Source organism: Lotus japonicus, chromosome 3, assembly GCF_012489685.1.
Source record: "Lotus japonicus ecotype B-129 chromosome 3, LjGifu_v1.2".
Classification (NCBI taxonomy): domain Eukaryota; kingdom Viridiplantae; phylum Streptophyta; class Magnoliopsida; order Fabales; family Fabaceae; genus Lotus; species Lotus japonicus.
This window is the reverse complement of record NC_080043.1, coordinates 41,837,854-41,858,879: the sequence shown is the minus strand read 5'-3', so window position 1 is coordinate 41,858,879 and position 21,026 is coordinate 41,837,854. Positions and strand designations below refer to the sequence as shown.

General features: G+C 39.9%; 1 long non-coding RNA gene across 1 annotated transcript; it reads left to right on the top strand.

Moving 5' to 3' along the window:
• The first annotated feature begins 597 nt into the window (after positions 1–597).
• On the top strand, positions 598–20,639 carry LOC130742759 (uncharacterized). Its single transcript, XR_009021261.1, has 2 exons — positions 598–873; positions 20,064–20,639. It is a non-coding gene; the product is annotated as an uncharacterized LOC130742759 (long non-coding RNA).
• Positions 20,640–21,026: the final 387 nt, after the last annotated feature.

The following is a 21,026-nucleotide window of genomic DNA, read 5'->3' as shown; positions in this document are numbered from 1 at the left end:
ATAAAACAACTACTGCTGTTGCTGCTGGTGCGAAAATGGAAGGCCTTTTACAGATGCTGTTGCTGGTTTTGCTGAATAATAAGGTTGATGTCGTAATGGATACTTGGAGATGAACCTGTTGGTTTTTCTTCTTCTGGTGGACGTTTTAGTTTTTGAGTCTTTGTTTTAATGCATTGAGCTAAAGGATGTAATATCATTGAACTCAGGTACAAAATGACTATCTCAAGATTGTAGTACTCTTTTTTCTTGCTAGGTTTTTTTCCCATTGAGTTTTGCCTAGCAAGGTTTTAATGAGGTTCTATCTTGGGATTTCGTTTATGCCACTCTGTGGGATGGTTGTGGGTTTATTTTTGTTCGGCAAGCTTGTTCTTAGGTCGTCCGAGTTCAGTTCAGATTGTACTTGGTTCTCGCTTGAGTTGCTATTGGCTCAAGCGCTTCTATTAATAATATACATTTTATTTTCAGAAAAAAAAAAAAGAATGGTGTGGAATGATTCCCAAGAATATCCTAAGAGTGGTGAGTAAGGAACCCTAGACATGCAACTATAAATAGAGAGGAGGTCTTGGTGGTGAGATCATGTTTAGAGAGAGGAAGAAACAGAATAGTCACTTTTGAGTTGTAGTTCCATCTTTGAACTGCAACTCTAAAATACAAGATACAAGATACTGAGGTTGAGAGTGGGAGAGAAAACAAATGAGTAAGCTTTGGTTCCATCTTTGAGCCACGGTTCTAAAACTAAAAATAATTCATAGAGTGTGAGATTATCTGGTGGGAGAAGGCACCATCAAAATACCAAAGGAGGAATATAGCAAATGGGTCGTGAAGCAATCAAAAGATTGTGGAAAGGAAAAATCTCTACGGTGCTTTAACTAGGTAACCTTCTTCCCTTCTCTAGTTTTTGTTAGGCTCAATAGTTATATTAAAGTACTGGTTGATTCCTCTGATATTTAACTTCAAGTGAATTTGAATATTACACAAGGAAATCAAATATACAAGTACTTCTTTAATCAATAAAAATAAATCCACACGATGCTGCACAAATTCAGTACCAACTTCATATGATAACCTCTTACCAGTATCCTCAAAAGTTTATAATGTAGAATCACTCGTTTCAACTTTCAAGAATGATTAGAAAAACGTTTTGTGCAAATGATACCCCTCAGTCATCCTCAATCCGGTACCGCGCCGTACTCAAACCGCTGCCGGGGACCGCTGTTGCAGTTGCGCATCACTGCAGGCCTCGGATTCCTCCGCCGTTGCGAACGGCGTAGCCAGGCCGCCCCGATCTCTCTGGTCTCCTCTTCTCTCTTCTTGTTCTTCTCGTTCTTCAATGATGCAGCGTTGTTGTCTTCTCTTTAGGCCAGGTTTTCTAATTTTATTTTATTTTAATTTAATTCTATGCATTAATTAAGATTATAATTAAAGTATAAATAAAATGACGAAATTAAAAATGAAGATGTACAGCGGCGCTGCCCTCTTCCTTTTAGACTAGGTTTTTTTTATATTCTATTCAATCTTCTCCAATCATGCAATTGATTAGTTATTTAATTGAAACAATATAAATGGTAACTTGTCAAATATTGTATTGGTTAATTTGTTAATTACCGAAAATACAAGATAGTAAGAATCCCCTAAATTTATAAAACACACAAATTCATAATAAAGTGAAACCCAATAAAATATTAAGGTATTCCCTTTATCATTAAAATCTAAAAACACACATTGTTCAAAGAAAATTCACACCGGCTACTTCAAGCTTCTCAAAATCAAATCTCGGCTTCTTTAAGCAAATTCATGGTCAAGCTCAGGCTTCTTCAAGCTTTCTCCCATCCTTTCAAGTCAAGCTTTTTTAAGCTTTCTTTCAGATTTATGTTGCCTTGATGTCTCTCTAAAGAGAATACTTAGGCCGGGAAGTAGGGATGTCAAAATTACCCACACCCGTGGATACCCACGAATAAAAACCCACTATGGGTAAAATTATCCGCGCCCATGGGTATCCACAGATTTATTTAATGGATATTTCCATTATCAATTTATTAATGAGGCGGTACGGATATAGATATATACATACCCATGGATACCCACCCGATATATAAAATACTAAAATATCTTTATATATCTACATATATGTATATTAAGTTTAATATCCAGTGAATTTGTATTTGAGTTATAGTTCTCCTTCAAGTAAACTTATACAATGGTAATGGTGAAAAAAAAAACCGTTAGACCCGAAAAAGGGTAGAAAATAAGTATTTTCCTTCACACATTGATTGACTGTATAGTCCAATCTTAAATTTTACTTTAAATATAATTTTCTTTTGAACAAATACATGTGAATTAATTTATGTTCATGGGTGTCGGGTGGCCACAGATATCCACAGATATTTCAAAATCCGGTTAAAATCCACTTAATGGATATCCATGTGGTTATGGAGCGGATACGGGTATAAATTTTTACATGTGGAGCTGGTGGTGGGTATATACTATCCATGTCCACCCGTACCCATCGACATCCCTACCGGGAAATGATTCTCGTCAGGCATGCACCCCAAATTAAAAATCTATTTAAACCCTAAGAACTACGTGGCCTTGAAGACCCCATTGCACAAGGGGGGATACGTAGGCGCAAGCCTCAAAGGCTTGTCAGGCTAAATCTGTAAATAACCCATTTTTCTTTTCTTAATTAAATTACATAATAAATATACATAATTCTCTTAGGGTGAGATAAATATTTTAAAAGTTAATAAATTTTTCACAATTAATTAGAGGTAATTGTTTATAAACAGACGTCGTAGGGTGTTAGTACCTTCCCTATGCGTAATCGACTCCCGGATCCAACTCTGATTGCGAAGATCATAAGTTTATGATGTTTTCCCACTTTAAAAACATTGGTGGTGACTCTTTTGAATTTCTAAATATTTTAGCGTCGTCCCGCCGCAATCCTGGTTGCGGCACTCCCCTTTCTCTATGTGCGAGTCAGAGAGAGACAATTAGGGTTAGATGTGTAGTTGGGCTGTTTTTTTTTTTGTTGGATGGGTTGGGTTGTTCCTGTAACACCCCGATTTCCGGGTGTCACTTTAGTACCAAAAATAAACTTTACGCGGAAAAACAGGTAATTTTTTTTTCCGTTTGATTCCTTTTAAATAAAGCGATAGAAAATAAAGACATAACCCAACACTAACTAACCAATATACAAATATATACACATGTACAGCCTCAGCTGCACTCTCCCGTCACGCGCACTCGCAATGTCTCCAAAGTAGTGTGCTCGCAGGCAAATATATACAGAACCAGAACTGTAAGTAAAAGTATCAAATATACAGTCATCCAAGAGAAAGTCGGCTCCAAAAATGGCCTGAACAAAAGACCCCTATACCCCGACAGACTCTCTGTGATCCTCCTCAAAAGAACCACACAAAAAGCCACACATCGGGAACCTACCCTGTCCCAAAAAGTAAGACGATCAGAGCTCTACACAAAAAATGACGCTGGCCTAACCTACCCTCCCAGTCTAGCTCATAGCTCCTCCTCCTCCTCATCGCTGCTCGGCGAGTAGCTGTCCCCACTGCTCTCGGAGTCAGATTCGGAATCCACCGTAATCATCTCGGTGTCCAAGTCCACGACCTCCCTCCTAACTGTCCTGCGCACCGTCCTAGTCGAGCCTGTCTCAACATCCACCTCTCCTGTAAGAACATCCTCCTCCACCACCCTAACCAAGGGGTCCACACGGTAGCCGTGCGGTGAAGAGAAAGAAAAGAGACGTGAGGTAGATGGGACAACAGACTCCCTCTACGGCCGCACAAGCCTAAAGGACGACGCCACGTCGGTAGGATCGATAGCAGTAGCAGGAGGTGGCGCAACAGGTGCAGCAACAACAGGCTCGATCTCCGCTGGGTCCTCGTCATCAGAAGATGAAGCCGGAGGTGGTGCAGGTGGTCCTCGACCAGTACCTGGTCCATAGTGAACTGAGGGCGGCAAGTCAAAACTCAGCTCCATACGTCGTAGCACTCCTCTCGTCAACCGTCCACGCTCGTCGGTCCGGTCCTCCATGACCCTTCCTCGGTACGTCGCTCGGTGACCCGCAACATCGGTCACCCAAGCGGTGGGGGCATCACGATCCACCAACTCATACCTGATCCCCCCGAGGGAGAGACCATAGAAAACCAGTCGGCCATCGACATCTGGCAGCAGGCCGACTGCCCAAACACAAACATGAAACCAAAGCCAAAGCGCTAGGGTCAACTCACGGAAATAAGTAGATATACACTCAACATGTGATATGGGGTATAGATATATATGTTGATATATATATATATATATATATATATATATATATATATATATATATATATAAGCAATCCTAGCATGTTATTGGCTCTAACAATGCTTCAATAAATCAAACAGCACACAATTCCAGTCAGAGTGAATGTATGCGTGAAATGCAATCAATATGATCCGGATATTTGTGACGCGTTCCCGTTCGCCACTAGTGAAGCATTCCCGTTCTGCACTCTTGGTGAACCATTCCCGTTATTCACCGCATGATGAAGCATTCTCGTTCCTCATCGAATAATGCATCGGTGAACCATTCCCGTTATTCACCAAATGATGCATTGGTGAACCATTCCCGTTATTCACCAAATGATGCAATGGTGAACCATTCCCGTTATTCACCATATGATGCATGATGCAATATGGTTAGCCAAACATCGAATCGTCCTCACAACATAAGTGTTTAGCTCAAAACCCAATATCAAAAACCCAAGAGTTAGTGTCGGTCAATACAACACAACTCGAACAACAAAACCCAAGAGTTAGTGTCGGTCAATACAATACAACTCGAATAACAAGAGTACTAGAGTACTCGGTGACTTTCCCCAATTCCAAAACCCACAACAAAAGTCGACTTTTCCCCGTCTTTCACAATCATTTTCCCCTTTAGGTTCCCTATATTTATTCGTTTAGTACAAACGTTTCGAATTGGATTAGTCAAGTTATGAGTTTATTTCTCAAAGTCTAAGTCTCCCAAAGTCTCTGGTTTTCGAAATTCTAATCATTCTAATTTTCCAAAAACCCTCCAAAAGAAGTTTCCCGGGGAAAGTCTAAGTATTCCAACAAATACCAACGAATGGCTAAGTCTCAAACCCCACGTTCGAACTTGCCTAGGGTTGTTCATCCAACCCAAAATATCAAAGATCACCAGATCAATGAATCCCCACTCCGAAATCGCGTCAAAACGCACAATCCAATAGCATCCCAACATCATTAGTTCTAGGAAACATCATAACATCAGTTCATCAACATAATTTGAAGGTATGAAAAACGGTAGAAAGAGGGGGGTTTGAATAACGTTTTCAAGATAAAGCTTCCACCTTAAAGATTTTGACAAATCTTTCGAGAACTTAAGTGCTAAAGATAAGAGATAGAAAAGCACACAAGGATTTTATCTTGGTTCACTTGATAAATCACTCAAGCTACTCCAATCCACCCGTTAAGGTGATTTCTTCCTTCTTAGAATGAAGGCAATCCACTAATCAGGTAAGAGTTACAACTGCACTTGAAACCTACAAGTGACTAACAATTACACTGACTTAGCTCACACTAAGATTCACTCTCTTAGTCTTCTCTAGGATCCGATCAACCTTGATCTCCTAAAGGAACTAAACAAACTGTTTATCAAAGAATTGTTTACAAGAGATTTGCTTCTAAAAAGCTAATAGTAAACTCAATGAATTTCAGATGAAAGAAAGCTTAGAAGAATTTGAATTTGTCTTGCGCGTATGTGAATGCTTCTAGCCGCTTCTTTCAGTCTTCAGCCTCTTTATATACTCCAAGGATTAGGGTTGAGCGTTGCATGGGAAATGCTACCGTTGGAGGGCAGAAATGCCTGTAAATAACACACTCAGAAAAACACGTTAGAGTACCACAATTGTTCATATCAAAAGGTTAACTTGTAATCATCAAAACATAGAGTTGTACTACTAGATCAAAACTTGATCTTACAATCTCCCTCTTTTTGATGATGACAAAACTAAGATTTTTGATGAACAATTCTTAAACATTAAACTGAATTCACTCAGAGTTTAGAGATATAGAATAAGACTTATCCTGATGTGAATAGTTTATCTTGCTCATTCTGAATTCAAGTCACTGCTTGATTCTGAGCTTAGCTCCCCCTGAATCTAATACTTGATGAAAACATTAGTAAAGTCTAGATTCTGAGCTAAATGATATAAGAGTTCAGAGTGAAAAACTTATGACATAGATGAAAATAGAGTAATCAGAGCGCATAAGTAATCAGAGTCACGGACAAGGTATCAGAGTCTTGGGTATCAGAGTCAAATTAGAATCACTTCAGAAGAAGTGAAATGTATTCCTTGTATTTGCCCAGTGACACATCTATGGTCATATAGGTGGAACTCTTAAATTCTCCAAAAGAAAAATAAATCACACTAACACATCTTACACATCAAAAACTAGGTTTACTCCCCCTTTTTGTCATAAGCAAAAAGCTTGGGGTGTGAAAAACTTAGCTTGAAGTACAAGGTACTCCCCCTTAGAGAAGGTCTAAGTTTAAAGAAAATGAAAACGATGCATGAATCAGAGTTAAGCGAAATAAATAGAAGAGTTAATGCAAGATAAGAACGTTTACCACCGGCCAAGGGAGTAAAGAAGAGGGTCAGTTACCAAGAACTTAACCTCGAGAAACTGTAGGAGCATTAACTTTCAGAGAGAAAGTGAAGCCTATATAAAGCGTTGGAGAGAGAGGTAAGCTTCACAACTCGAGCAATTTTCAGTAAAGAAAATGGCATCATACATCATAGCACTAGAAGAGCTGAGAAAGAAGGCCTTTGAGGAGGACTTGTTCCTTAACATTAGGCATCCAGAGGGTACAAAGACCATCGCAGAGCTAACACGGACACTGCTGGAGGAGGACCTGCGTCCAGAGTTGAAGAGAGACTTGAGGGAATTTCTTGCCTTCGTGGAGGAGGTGCAAGAACTCAGCCAGCTTGAACTAAAGCTGCTGGAAGAGAAAGAAGTCATAGAAAAGAAGCTCAAGACTTCAGAAGAAATTCTGGAGAGGGATGAGCAGATCGTCAATCTCAACAACATCCAGTATGCACTGGAGCGTCTGGAGAAGGAGAGGTCAGAGCAGCGCCAGGAGTGCAGAAGAATGAGGAGGGATCCTCCATTCTAGGATTTTAAGAAAAAGAAAGAAAATGTATGATGTAAAAGCGTTTATGATGAATAATAATAAAAAATAATTTGCAAACATAATGTCAGATATATATATATATGTATGCATAGATAATCACAAACGAACAAAGTAAAGATTAACAAGAAAGAGATAGAGGTTAACGAAATAGAACATAGATAAAGGAAAAGAAATCAAAACGAAGAGATCCTAAAGCTAGGGTTTATCAGATCGACGCAGAAGTTCCATCATCATTTGCTTCATTTCAATCAGCAGAGACTCATGAGTGTCAAGACGTTGTTCCACAATGTCGAGTCTGGACGAGTTTGGCTGTGCAGAACTAGATGGAACATTCTGAGCAGCGTGAGGAGCTGGAGTGGAAGCAGAAGCAGCAGGAGTAAAAACTACGGGTGCAAGTGCTTGGCATCTAAGAGCTTCAGCCTCAGCTTCAAGTCGTTCTGTCTCTAATCTGGCTTGTTCAGCTTGAGCTGCTGCTTGACGTGCAGCTTCTTCTGCTTGTTCTTTCTTTCTTTTGGCTTCTTCAATAGCTTCAAGTAGCTTATGTCTCTGTTCTTGTTCATGAAGAGCCACCCTTCTAGCAAACCTTTGCTTTGCAGCCTCGATCCTCTGACTTCCCTCTGCATGCAGGAGCTGCATCATAACTGGAACTTGAGCCACTAGCCAAGTGCTCAGATTGTTCCACTCTTCAGCCACATGTTCAGCATTCTCGCTTAGGTCAGTCTGACCTTGCACATTGCGTAGCATCAAAGAGGCTTCATGATAGAAAATATTGATGCACTCAGAGAGAGATGTGGGTCGGAGGTGAGTGTAAGGAATTATAGAGAGGTTGGTTTCAGGAGAGGCTGAGTGATTGCTGCTGTGAGCTTCAGAGGCACCTTGTGGAGAGCCAATGTTAAACATTTGAGCATTTGGTTCAGAGGTTCCAAGGTGAGGTTCTGAAGTTTCAACCAGAGGATGGGGTGATCTAACTGAGGATTGGTTAGACACAGATTGTTCTGGTTCAGGTTCTGGTTGAATAGGCTCTTGTTGGTCAGGGGCAGGGTGAGCTTGTTGAGCCAAAGGGTCTGCCTCATGTAAAGGATTGGCCAAGATAGGTTCATCTGGGTCAACTAGACGTTCAGGTCTAGGGCCAGGATATCTCCTAGGGCTTGGACAAGTGAGATAATATTCTTCTAAGGTAGACACCTTTTCTTTTCTAACTTCCATGAATTTTCGAAGGGATTCAGAGTTGTTGGAAGGAGAAGAATCAGCAACATTTGTTGGGAAGGATACAGGTGTAAGGGCTGTGGAAGAGTCTGTATCCGTGGTTCTGGGAGCCAGACGTTCTGATGCTCTTGGGACAGAGTGATCAGAGGTTCTGGGTCCAGGTTCTGTTTGGTTAGGCTCTGGTTGCTCATGAATGATGGGTTCAGAAGTTAATGGGTTGTACGGGATGGTAATGGGAGAGGTTGGTTCATCTGGCCTAGAGGGTTGGTTCTGGAGCAAATTTCAGAGAGGTGCTTCAGTAGGAGAAGGTTGAAAAAATGAAGACCTTGGGGAATGTGGTGGAGAGGTGGTTTGTGCAGCTGGTTGGGACTCAGGAATAGGAGTGAGTGGATTTGAAGATTGTTTGAGCATGGCTGATATGGGGAGTGCATCAAATAAATTCAAATCATCATCAGAAGCAACTGCAGACTTACTTGATTGTGCTGATGATCTTGTCACTCTGGCAGGAGTTTCAATCCTTCTGATCACTTCAGCAGCTGATTCCACCTGAGTAGGCTTCACCACAATTCTGACCTGCTTCTTCTTCTTCTTAGGAGAAGGAGGACCATCCTCATTATCACCATCATCACCATGATCGGGCTTGCTGGTTTCATCATGTTTTCTCTTGGATTGACCAGCCTTCTTCTTTTTGGTCAGAGGGACATCTGATTCCTCAGAAGATTCTTCTAGGATCATCTTCCTCTGAACTTTCTTCTTGATAGGAGAAGGAAACTCTGGAGCTGGCGGCAGTCTGCTGAAGAATTCATCGAGATCAATTTCATAGCCTTGAGCCCTTAGGTCTTCAACATAGCACCTAATGGCTTCAGGATTGTCTGCCTGTGTCCACAGAGGGTAGTCATTCAGAGGCACCCTTCTACTTCTGATTTCAGAAGATGTGTCTTCATGGGCGGGAGCAATCTTCTTCTTGACTAGGCCCATTTTCTTTAGAGAATTCGCAGTGAAGACATCACTGACAATGGTGGTCAGATCCTCTGTGCATCCAACATTTACCAGATCTTGAATGAGGCCACTCTCAATGAAGAGATCAGACAACAGTCTCCCAAAGGGAATATATTTGATTGCTGACTTGATGGAGGCAGTGGTACGAGACTTCCGGATACACTCCTTCAAGTAGGAGAACAGGAAGTAGGGAAGGCAGATCTTCTTCTTGTCTTGGATGAAGAACAACATCGCCTTCTGGTTAAAGTTGATGTAGTCTGGGGAACTGCCCTTTGGTCTCTGGTTTATGCAGTGGAGCAAAATCTTGTGCGAGATCCTGAGGTTGGGATGGAGGTCCATCACTTTGTAATTAGTCTTGCCCGGTTTGTAATTGGTGTACAGGGCCTTGTTGGTCTCATCCGTCGTCTTGGGTTTCAGCTTCGATTCAGTGAATTGGAAACGATACCCAAGAGCAGTTTCTGCACCCAGCAGGTTCACGAAAGACTTCTCTGTAATGATGATCTTTCTTCCAAGAATGTGAGATACCACCTGAGTATCATCGCAGTCGGCGTGCTTCCAGAATTCCTTGATCAGTTTGTCATACACCGGTCCTCGAAGCCTGTTGAAGTAATTTCCCCAACCTTGAACTTGGACTTCAGGACGAAGATCATACCCATTTGTAGCAAGGTTGTCGAGGTCGAATCTCCATTCTGCCAGTACTTGAAGTTCCTCAGGAGCATATACGCAGTGAACGGCACAGCCCCGTTCTGCAATCGGAATAATCTGCTCTTGAGCTTGACCTTGATCTTGAGTCGGATTCTCAGGACCCCTTTGACCTGTTGCTAGACCAACTACCATATGAGGGAACTGGGTTGCATCTGCAGTAGCTCTTCTGGTTTGACTCACCATTTTTGGAGCGGTTGAAGGTTTAGGTAGAAGATGAAGGTTGAAAGATGAAGAGAGATCGAGAGAGAAATCGAGGATAAGCGGTTTTGAAATAGCAAGAGAGAGAGAGAGTAAAAACCGGAAGTGAAGGAGATCGTGTGTGTATAGTGGGTTTTGACAAATAACCGTTGTTGATTCAAAAAGCAATTTAAAATCAACGGTTGAAAATTAAAGATAGATAGTAACAGTAAATACACATATCACACACAGGAGAGAAGCACATCTACACGCAACATGACAGACTGTCACACGGGCACAAGGAACTATGCATCAGAAATACTGACACACGTGTTGCTGTCTCAGCTTCAGAGTCAGTACCAATGGGTACACACACTCTGATTGAGTTACCATCTGGACTAGACATCTTCTGATCAAGAAGTATCATAGTCAGAGGTTCTGATCCATCATTACTCTGGACAAAAGTCTATGTTCAGATTTTTCAGAATAAAATTAAATCTATCCTCTGCTAAGGGCTTTGTAAAGATATCTGCCCATTGATGGTCAGTATCAACAAACTTCAGAAGAAGTACGCCCTTCTGTACATAATCTCTAATAAAGTGATACTTTACCTCAATGTGCTTTGCCCTTGAATGCAAGATAGGATTCTTACTCAATGAGATTGCAGCAGTGTTATCACAATAGATTGGGATATTGCTCTCAAGGATCTGATAATCCTCCAGCTGATGTTTCATCCAGAGCATCTGAGTACTGCATATTGCTGCTGAGATATATTCTGCCTCTGCAGTTGATAGTGCAATGGTTGATTACCTCTTGCTTGCCCATGAGACTAGATTGCTTCCCAGAAATTGACAATTTCCAGAAGTACTTTTTCTCTCTGTTCTATCTCCAGCATAATCAGCATCACAATAACCTGAAAGCTTATACTCTGATGTTTTCTTATACATCAAGCCAAGGTTAGTGGTGCCTTTCAGATACCTTAGGATCCTCTTAACAGCAGTTAAGTGGGTTTTCCTTGGATCTGATTGGAAACAAGCACATAAATGAACACTAAATAGTATGTCTGGCCTAGATGCAGTTAAGTATAGAAGTGAACCTATCATGCCACGATAGAGCTTCTGACATACTTTACCACTTTTATCTTCTTTCTCCAGAATGCATGTAGGATGCATTGGAGTCTTGGCCACTGTAGATTCCAGCATATTGAACTTCTTCAGAAGTTCTTTAGTGTACTTGCTCTGATGGATATATGTTCCTTCTGGTGTTTGATCAACTTGTATTCCCAGAAAGTACTTTAATTCTCCCATCATACTCATCTCAAATTCAGCCTGCATCATCTCAGAAAATTCTTTGCATAGAGATTGATTAGCATAACCAAATATAATATCATCAACATAAATTTGCACAATTAAGATATCATCTTTATAAGTCTTGCAAAAAAGAGTTGTATCTACTTTACCCCTTACAAACTCATTCTCCAGAAGGAATGAGCTGAGTCTCTCATACCATGCTCTGGGAGCTTGCTTCAGACCATAGAGTGACTTCTTCAATTTGAACACATGATCTGGCTTCTTCTCATCTTCAAAACCTGGGGGTTGATGAACATAGACTTCCTCTGAAATATAACCATTTAGGAAGGCACTCTTCACGTCCATCTGATGTAGAATTATGTTGTGATTCACTGAAAAAGAGATCAACAGTCTGATTGCCTCCAGTCTTGCTACTGGAGCAAATGTTTCAGTGTAGTCTATTCCTTCCTGCTGGCTGTAGCCTTGAGCAACTAGCCTTGCCTTGTTTCTGACTACATCTCCTTTCTCATTCAGCTTGTTTCTGAATACCCATTTTGTTCCAATTACATGGACACTCTCAGGCTTCTTCACTAAGCTCCAAACATCGTTCTTGGAGAATTGATTCAATTCTTCTTCCATAGCCAGAATCCAATCCTTGTCCTGAAGAGCTTCATCTATGGACTTGGGTTCAATTAAGGACACCAATCCTTTCAGACTGAGCAAGGTCTCTTCAGAGGGTCTGAAGGCAGATCTGGTTCTGACTGGTTCGTCTTTGTTGCCCAGAATCAATTCCTTAGGGTGAGCTGCAATGATTCTGCTCTTTTTCAGAGTTTGTGAGTTAGAGGGACCAGCTTCTTCCTCTGGTTCATCTTCCTCTGGCTCAGCTTCCTCTGGAGCTTTGCCTTTGTCAGAAACATTAATGCTTAAATCTGCAAACTTCTCAACTAGCTTTGACTGGTCAGAGTCAAGCTTATCGTCAAATCTAACATGAATAGATTCTTCAATAGTCTTAGCATCAGTATTATAAAATCTAAAACCTTTAGATCTCTCAGAATAACCAAGTAATAGACACTTAGAAGACTTAGCATCAAATTTATGCAATCTATCCTTAGTATTGAGAACATAACAAACACAGCCAAAAGGATGAAAATAAGAAATGTTGGGTTTTATGTTCTTCCACAATTCATAGGGAGTCTTATTCAGAATTGGTCTCACAGAGATTCTGTTCTGAATGTAACATGTTGTATTTTCTGCCTCTGCCCAAAAGTGCTTAGCCATGCCAGTTTCTTGGAGCATGGTTCTAGCCATCTCCTGAAGAGTTATGTTCTTCCTCTCAACAACACCATTTTGTTGAGGAGTTCTGGGACAAGAGAAATCATGTGCAATTCCATAGGAATCAAACAGACTCTCAAACTTGTCATTCTCAAACTCTCCACCATGGTCACTTCTGACACGCACAATCCTACAAGCCTTCTCGTTTTGCACTTGGGCAATGAAGGTAGAGAACACAGCATGAGACTCATCCTTGCGGGTTAGAAACTTTACCCATGTCCAGCGGCTATAGTCATCAACGATAACCATCCCATATCTCTTGCCACCTATAGACTCAGTTTTCACTGGTCCAAAAAGGTCGATATGCAGAAGTTCCAACGGCCTTGAGGTTGAGACAACATTCTTTGCCTTGAAAGGGACTTTTGTGAATTTGCCTTTCTGACATGCTTCACAAAGAGCGTCTGAAGCGAACTTCAGATTGGGTAAGCCCCTGACAAGGTTTAGCTTGCTCAGCTGAGAAATCTTTCTCATACTGGCATGCCCTAACCGTCTATGCCATACCCATTGCTCTTCATTAACAGACAGAATGCACTTCACATTCTGAGCCTCCAACTCAGATAATCTGATCTTATAAATGTTGTTCTTCCTCTTGCTGTTAAACAGAACAGAGCCATCGATTTGACTTACAGCCCGGCAGGACTTTTGATTGAATATAACATCATAACCCTTGTCAGCTAATTGACTTATAGACAATAAGTTATGTGTTAAGCCGTCTACCAATAACACATTATCAATGCATGGACTATTATCTACACAAATAGTACCAGTACCAACAATTTTACCCTTTTCATTTCCTCCAAAGCCAACTTCGCCTCCAGGCTTAAGTTTCAGCTCTTGGAACATACGCCTTTCTCCCGTCATGTGACGCGAGCATCCACTGTCCAGATACCATGATTGGTGTTTCAGTGGAGCTATCAAGGATATCTGCAACATAGATAATCTTGTCCTTAGGTACCCACTTTCTGGGTCCTTTCTTGTTAGTTACCCCAGAGGTTCTGATCACCTTGGGTGTCTAACCATGATATTTTAAAGGAATGTTTGCATGATATTTAGACATAGAGAAGGATCCCTTTTTAAGAGGGTTTTTAGCAACTTTAGCAGGTAAAGGATCAGGCAATATGGTACCAGAGGGAACAAAGCATTCATACAAGGATTTAGCTTTAGACACCGAGGGCTCATATCTAATTGGTTTAGAATAGCCAATGCCATGCATTCCATTTCTGCTTACGCCATAGATCATTGAAGCCATTAAGCTTCTATCCACGCTTTTAGCTAGGAATCTTTGAAAAGACTTTTCATACTTAGACTCATTTCTACAATCAGAGGCATCACAGGCAACAATTTCTTCTAACTTAGCAATCTGGTTCTTAAGCACAGAGTTAGAATTGATCAAAGCATGATTATCATTTTTCAAATCAGAAATAATTTTCTCATGTTCAGAAGGAGTCTTGGAAACAGCAGATAAGTCCTTTTTCAGCTTCTTATGCTTAGACAATAAGGAGTTATACTTATCCATGATATCAGACAATGCATGTTTCAGTTCAGAGGTAGAGAAAGAAGCGAATACCTCATTTTCATCGTCTGAGTTAGGATCTCCTTCTGATTCTGAGTCAGAGTCAACAGCTCCCTTTGACTCTGCTTCCTTGTCTTTGACAATAGCCATGAGTCCTTGGACTTCACCATCAGAGTCAACATCCTCTGACTCTGATTCATCAAATGTCACCATCAGACTCTTCTTTGTCTTGAGTGCTTCTTTGGCTTCTTGTCCTTCTTCAACTTTGGACAGTCACTTTTGTAGTGCCCTGATTCTTTGCACTCAAAGCATGTGACCTCCTTAAGTGAGGACTTCTTCTGACCTGAGGATTCAGACTTTCCTTTTGCCTTTCCAGAGCCTTTGTATTTGCTCTGCCTGTGCTTCCAGATGCGATTGAGTCTCTTGGAGATCAGAGTCAGCTCATCTTCATCAGAATCTTCTGATGCTTCTTCAGATTCCTCTTCTTCAGCTTAAAGAGCTTTTGACTTCTCAGCCTTAGCCTTTTCAGATTTAGATTTCAAAGCTATGGACTTTTTCCTCAGATCTTGCATCTCTGAGCGCTTCAGCTCATGGCATTTCAAAATGCTGATGAGTTCTTCTAAGCTCATATTCTCAACATCTCTCGTGAGCTCTATTGAAGTCACTAAAGGCATCCAACTTTCAGGAAGACACCTGATGACCCTTATGACATGATCTTTTGTTGTGTAGCTCTTGTTGAGAGGTCGTATGCCAGCTACAAGCAACTGAAATCTGGAGAACATTTCTTCAATGGACTCATTTGGCTCCATGATGAAGGATTCATACTTTTGGATCAAAGACAATGCCTTTGATTCTTTGACTTTCTTGTTTCCTTCATGAGACATCTTCAGAGATTCGAAAATGCCTTTCGCAAACTCACGATCTGTAATCTTCTGGTGGTGGCAGCCATTTTTTTCACACCGGCCCGGATCACTGAACACTGTTAGGTGTGGTAATCAGAACTTGCGCTCTGATACCAATTGAAGGTATGAAAAACGGTAGAAAGGGGGGGGGGGTTTGAATAACGTTTTCAAGATAAAGCTTCCACCTTAAAGATTTTGACAAATCTTTCGAGAACTTAAGTGCTAAAGATAAGAGATAGAAAAGCACACAAGGATTTTATCCTGGTTCACTTGATAAATCACTCAAGCTACTCCAGTCCACCCGTTGAGGTGATTTCTTCCTTCTTAGAATGAAGGCAATCCACTAATCAGGTAAGAGTTACAACTGCACTTGAAACCTACAAGTGACTAACAATTACACTGACTTAGCTCACACTAAGATTCACTCTCTTAGTCTTCTCTAGGATCCGATCAACCTTGATCTCCTAAAGGAACTAAACAAACTGTTTATCAAAGAATTGTTTACAAGAGATTTGCTTCTAAAAAGCTAATAGTAAACTCAATGAATTTCAGATGAAAGAAAGCTTAGAAGAATTTGAATTTGTCTTGCGCGTATGTGAATGCTTCTAGCCGCTTCTTTCAGTCTTCAGCCTCTTTATATACTCCAAGGATTAGGGTTGAGCGTTGCATGGGAAATGCTACCGTTGGAGGGCAGTTCTGGAAAATCCAGCTTCTGCTGTGTCTGAGACTGTTAGGTAGGTCGTCAGGAAGGTACAGTTGTTTTTGTACTTGGATAGCGACTTGACCTTTAAACCTAGGAGACTTCTGATCAGGAGAAAGCTTCATGTTGGAACTTGTGAAGCCGGTTGATCAGAGTCAGAGGGAAAGCCCAGATCCTCTGACCATTGTTTCTTCTGATTCTGAACTCAGAGGGAAGTACATGGTCTTCAGAGTATCTTGCTTCTGGACATCAGAATTTCACTAATCAGCTTCTGGATCTTCAGAGTCTTCTACACCATCAGAATATCTGAGCCTTCAGTGTTTCTTGGTTATCAGACTTTCTGGATCTTCAGAACTTCTAGTGACTGAGTCCACATCAGAGTTTGTATAACTTCAGAACTTCTGAAGCTTTTCCACTGTTCATACTGAACATGGTGAATGCGAAAGCGTTGCTTGGGTCGCTCTTTATACACAGTGCTTCTGATTTGTGTGAGATTGAGTTGAGGTCAGAGCCTGTAAATAGCACACTCAGAAAAACACGTTAGAGTACCACAATTGTTCATATCAAAAGGTTAACTTGTAATCATCAAAACATAGAGTTGTACTACTAGATCAAAACTTGATCTTACATAATCAACATCAAAGTAAAGCATAAGTCGAATTCATCGACGCCTATCATGCAGTCATAGCTAATAGTAAGTTGCCCTAACCTCGAGATGCTCCAGTCTCGTGGTTAAAACTTCCTTCACACGAATGCTCTGCAAAACCCAAAGTTCCTTCAACTGAACCTCGGAGAAAAACAAAGCAGAATCCAAACAAAATCGATTAGCTCGATCACAATACATCACATTAACGATAGAAAAAGCATTAAAGCTTCAGAATACAACAATCGGATACGAAAAGACAAGTTTTCGAAGACGAAAAACTCCCCTCCCATTGATATAGCTCTCGGCCATAAGGGAAAAAGAGCTCCGGCTCTTTTTCTTCGATCAAATCTGTTTACAAGGTAGTTTTACGGTAAAACTAAGGCAAAGAAACTGTCGGAAAAATTTTCGGACGATCGGATCGAAATACGGCTGTTCAGGGGCATTTTGGTCCAAAATAAAAGCTCAAAACCTCAAAGTTATCAGTTCGGAAAACAAATTTGACAGCAATGATCCTAACGACATCCGTGACAACTAATCCTAAAGGCACGAAGTCAGATTACGACTTTTCGACAGAAAAGTTTCGAAATGTGCGACAAAAAGGGTTTTGAATCAGTTTTTCAGATCCTTGACAACTCGATCCATATCGGCGAATACTGACGAAGGTTTTAGCCTCTTGGGCACGTAGAGAACAAACCCCAAGCGAAAAATCAAGAAAAACAGACAGTTTTACGAAAAGCTCGAAACTTTGAGCACAGAAACGACTAAAGAAACGCAGTAGAAACAGTGATCAGAGGTAAGAATCAAGCTAGTTACCTCGGTACCTTGAAGTAGGAACGAACTGAGCGAAGATCGGTCAAGTTTCGGCGAAAAATCTTCTCCCTCTCTCCCCTTGAAACTCGCGGCCCTCTTTGGAAAGAAAATGAGATATTTTTGAATTTTTAGCTATTTATAGGCAGGTGAAATCGCGGGAAAATAAAAATTTCGCGATTCCGATTTTCGCAGCACGTTCACCGATGAATTCTAAGAGAGATTTTGGCGACAGAATTCCAGAACTCAAAACAAATCTCTGACATTTGGGAAAAACGATATCTAAAATCCCAAAAGCGGTGTAAGTTAATCTGTCCCGAAAAACTATTTTTTGCTGTGATGGTCAGACGAAAAAACTTTGTTCTGAAGAAAGGTTGGAAATGTCGAAACAAATCTGGCAACGCAGACGGAAACTTCGTTAGAAGTCCCGAATAGAAAAAGTCTTCATCCAGCGCTTGAATTTAGGGTTTCGAAGCAAAGAAATTACCGTCGTCGGACTTCCGAAAAGTGAATACCATCGTGCGTACAGTCCAGGGTTCCGAAATGAAACACTGGTCGAAGGAAAAATAAAGAGAACCTTTAAATTTTCCAAGGATTCGAAATCTCGCTTAATACGTTGCTCTAAAAGCGAAATTAGCCTATTCTGGACACTCTCGCCACAAGGCAGGTGTGCAGACGACTCGCACTAATTCCTAAAACGACTACGCAACATTCCTCAAGCAATTCCTGAACTTTCTTCTTCATTAATCTTTCTCAAACATCAAACTCCTGTCACGCTTACACTGATTCTACGCGTGAGTCGGAAATTAACTTCTCTGTAAATCCAGGTCTTACATAGAATTTGTTCTTGTTGGGATAAATGCCAACCATATACCCACTAATATTTTGGTTAACTCCAATGATTACACGATCAATGTTAGTCAAATTGTCCGTTTGGACGACCAAGTATGAAGCTACGATCAAAATTAAATTAAGTATGGCTTCATCTTTTGGATCAAATGGCTAAATAAAATGATAAATTGATAGAGCCAAATTAGATGCTCAACTAATGTTTTCAATTTCACCTAGATGGTAGATTGGTGAATGATAAACTTCCTTCACAATTAATATCACGACCACTATAAATAAGTTTAACATGACGTAGTCATCACATACCACATTATTTTCTTGGTGGCACATAAGCAAAATTGTTGGTTTTTAAATGGAGAAGTGACTAAAATACTAAAAGTGCAACGTCAAACAAACACCAACAACAACAATCGCTTGTTTTAAGTGCAATTAAGCTCGATAATAAATTAATTATTAATATAAGAGTGAGAGAGTTCAACAGAAAATTTACTTTAATAAAAAGGTATTATTTAGAATTAATAGACTTTTTTTTGGTGGAAGAATTAATATACGAATCTAAAAAAATTGATCTTGATGAAAACATTGGGCCTACAGCCCAATGTATTGTCTGAAATATGTAAGACAGAGAAAAAAAAAAACAGAGCATCCTTGTTTCAAATAAAAAAAAAAACAAAAACAGATTATCTCATAGACTCTTAGTGACATAGAGTGAGGTTCCTTTTTTGTTTTTGGAACTCGACATAGAGTGAGGTTGTTAAGGTTGAAGTTGAAATAAAATATTTGGAGAGGTTTCAACTTACCATTAGAAGTTAAAAAAAAAAAAAATCAAACCTCAGATGCTCCATAAAATCTCCAAGTTTCATTTATTTATCTCGACAAAAAAAACACAATCTTGATCAGTAGAATTATAGAGAATCTTTAGATGAAGAACTCACCTCTTCACCATACTGAAACTTAGTGTCATTGACAATATTTGTTTTTTAATAGGTAAATATTAGTTGTTAGTAAATTAGTATAAATTATTCCTTCTCAATGTTCGAATTCTAACCCTTCACTTTCAATTGCCCTTAGCTCAACCATGTGAGCTACCTATCCCCGACAATATTAGTATGTCGCTTTCAAGTAGCTTTTATGCTGTTTTTTTATTTACATTGTCCTATGAATATTCATTACTTCATAATATGAGAAGAAAGATCGGAGAGAAATAGAGGGGAGAGGAGTTACTCATCATTGTTTGGTGACGCATTAGGGTGGGGCAAAGAGAGAGTGGTCAATTAAGTGTTTGTAAAGGGTAGAGCAATCCTATTTTATTTCATGTTATTAGAAGTCTTACATTGGCTAGAGATATATTCAATCAAGTGTTTATAAAGAGTAGAGCAACCATCAACTCTTGAGTTAGCTTTCGGGTTGAGTTAGGGCTTCCTAATTTTGATATGGTATCAGAGTCTATCATAGATCCGTTGATGTTAATTCTACGCTCCAGATGTCTAGCCCTGAGCGTAAGGGGGTGTGTTAAAAGTCTCACATTGGCTAGAGATATGGTCAATCAGGTGTTTATAAAGGGTAGAGCAACCCTAGAGCAACCCTCAACTCTTGAGCTAAATTTTTTGTTGAGTTAGGCGTCGCTAATTCTACTTTTTTTTTTTTTTTTTTTGCCTTTAATCATGTTTAACCGTTCTCATATTATCCTCATTGGAACTTGTATTTCTTACCGATGTAAAGGGATTGGTGGGCCAATATGGTGCCTGGTTTTGGCCTCAAATTGTGTTACTTGGGACACTAAATTTTCTGGGTTTCAGCATCATGCAAGGTAAATGCCAAAGTAACAAACAGACTTGATGAATGAGAATATCCGTTTGAATGATTTTTTTCTTCCCAATAATGCCAGCAAGTAAGTCTGTTCCAGGAAGTGCTGAAAATTTGTTCCTTATGGATTAGGACTAGTGATTTGTCTTTTGGTTCCCTCACAAGATGGAGTCTAATGTTTCTATTTTTGTTAATTTCCCATTATAATTTATTTATGATATGGAAAAATATTTGAATCCTGATTAAATGTCTGTCTAAATTTTTTGAGTTTAATTTTGATGCACCGACGGTGTAAAGTTTTTTTACACCGTCAACAAATCAGATTTCAAGGATGTGATATGTCAATTAAAGAAATTAAATGAAAAGAGAGATTTTCTCACATCCTTGAAATCTGATTGGTTGAGGTGCATCAAACTTTTTCTCAAATTTTTTTCGCATCATTCGCGCATAGTTATTAAATTCGACAGAAAATTATTGAATGTTTGTGTTTCACATTAACCGTGTATATAAGTTGCAATTCGCAAGTAAACTTTAGGCTAGAACATCTTTGAGACCTCACAAGCGCATCACGACCGTACTAGCATTTGTTCATAATTTCACAGCATAATTGTAACCGCAATTCAAAATCTTGTTTATATTGCATTTGTATTTACTCCGCTATTTTTTACCATTCCATTATATTCCAAACACTCTGTTTGAGATTCAAACATAAACTAAGATACAATCAAAATATTGAGCGCAATTTAAGATGTTTTCATGAAGTGACATCTGTTACACGCAATTTTCATTGGTGTATAAAAACAAAATCGGAATCCCCTGAAATATTCATTTCCACATAGCATCAATCAAGCATTGCTCTGTTTCCTATCATGGCTTCCA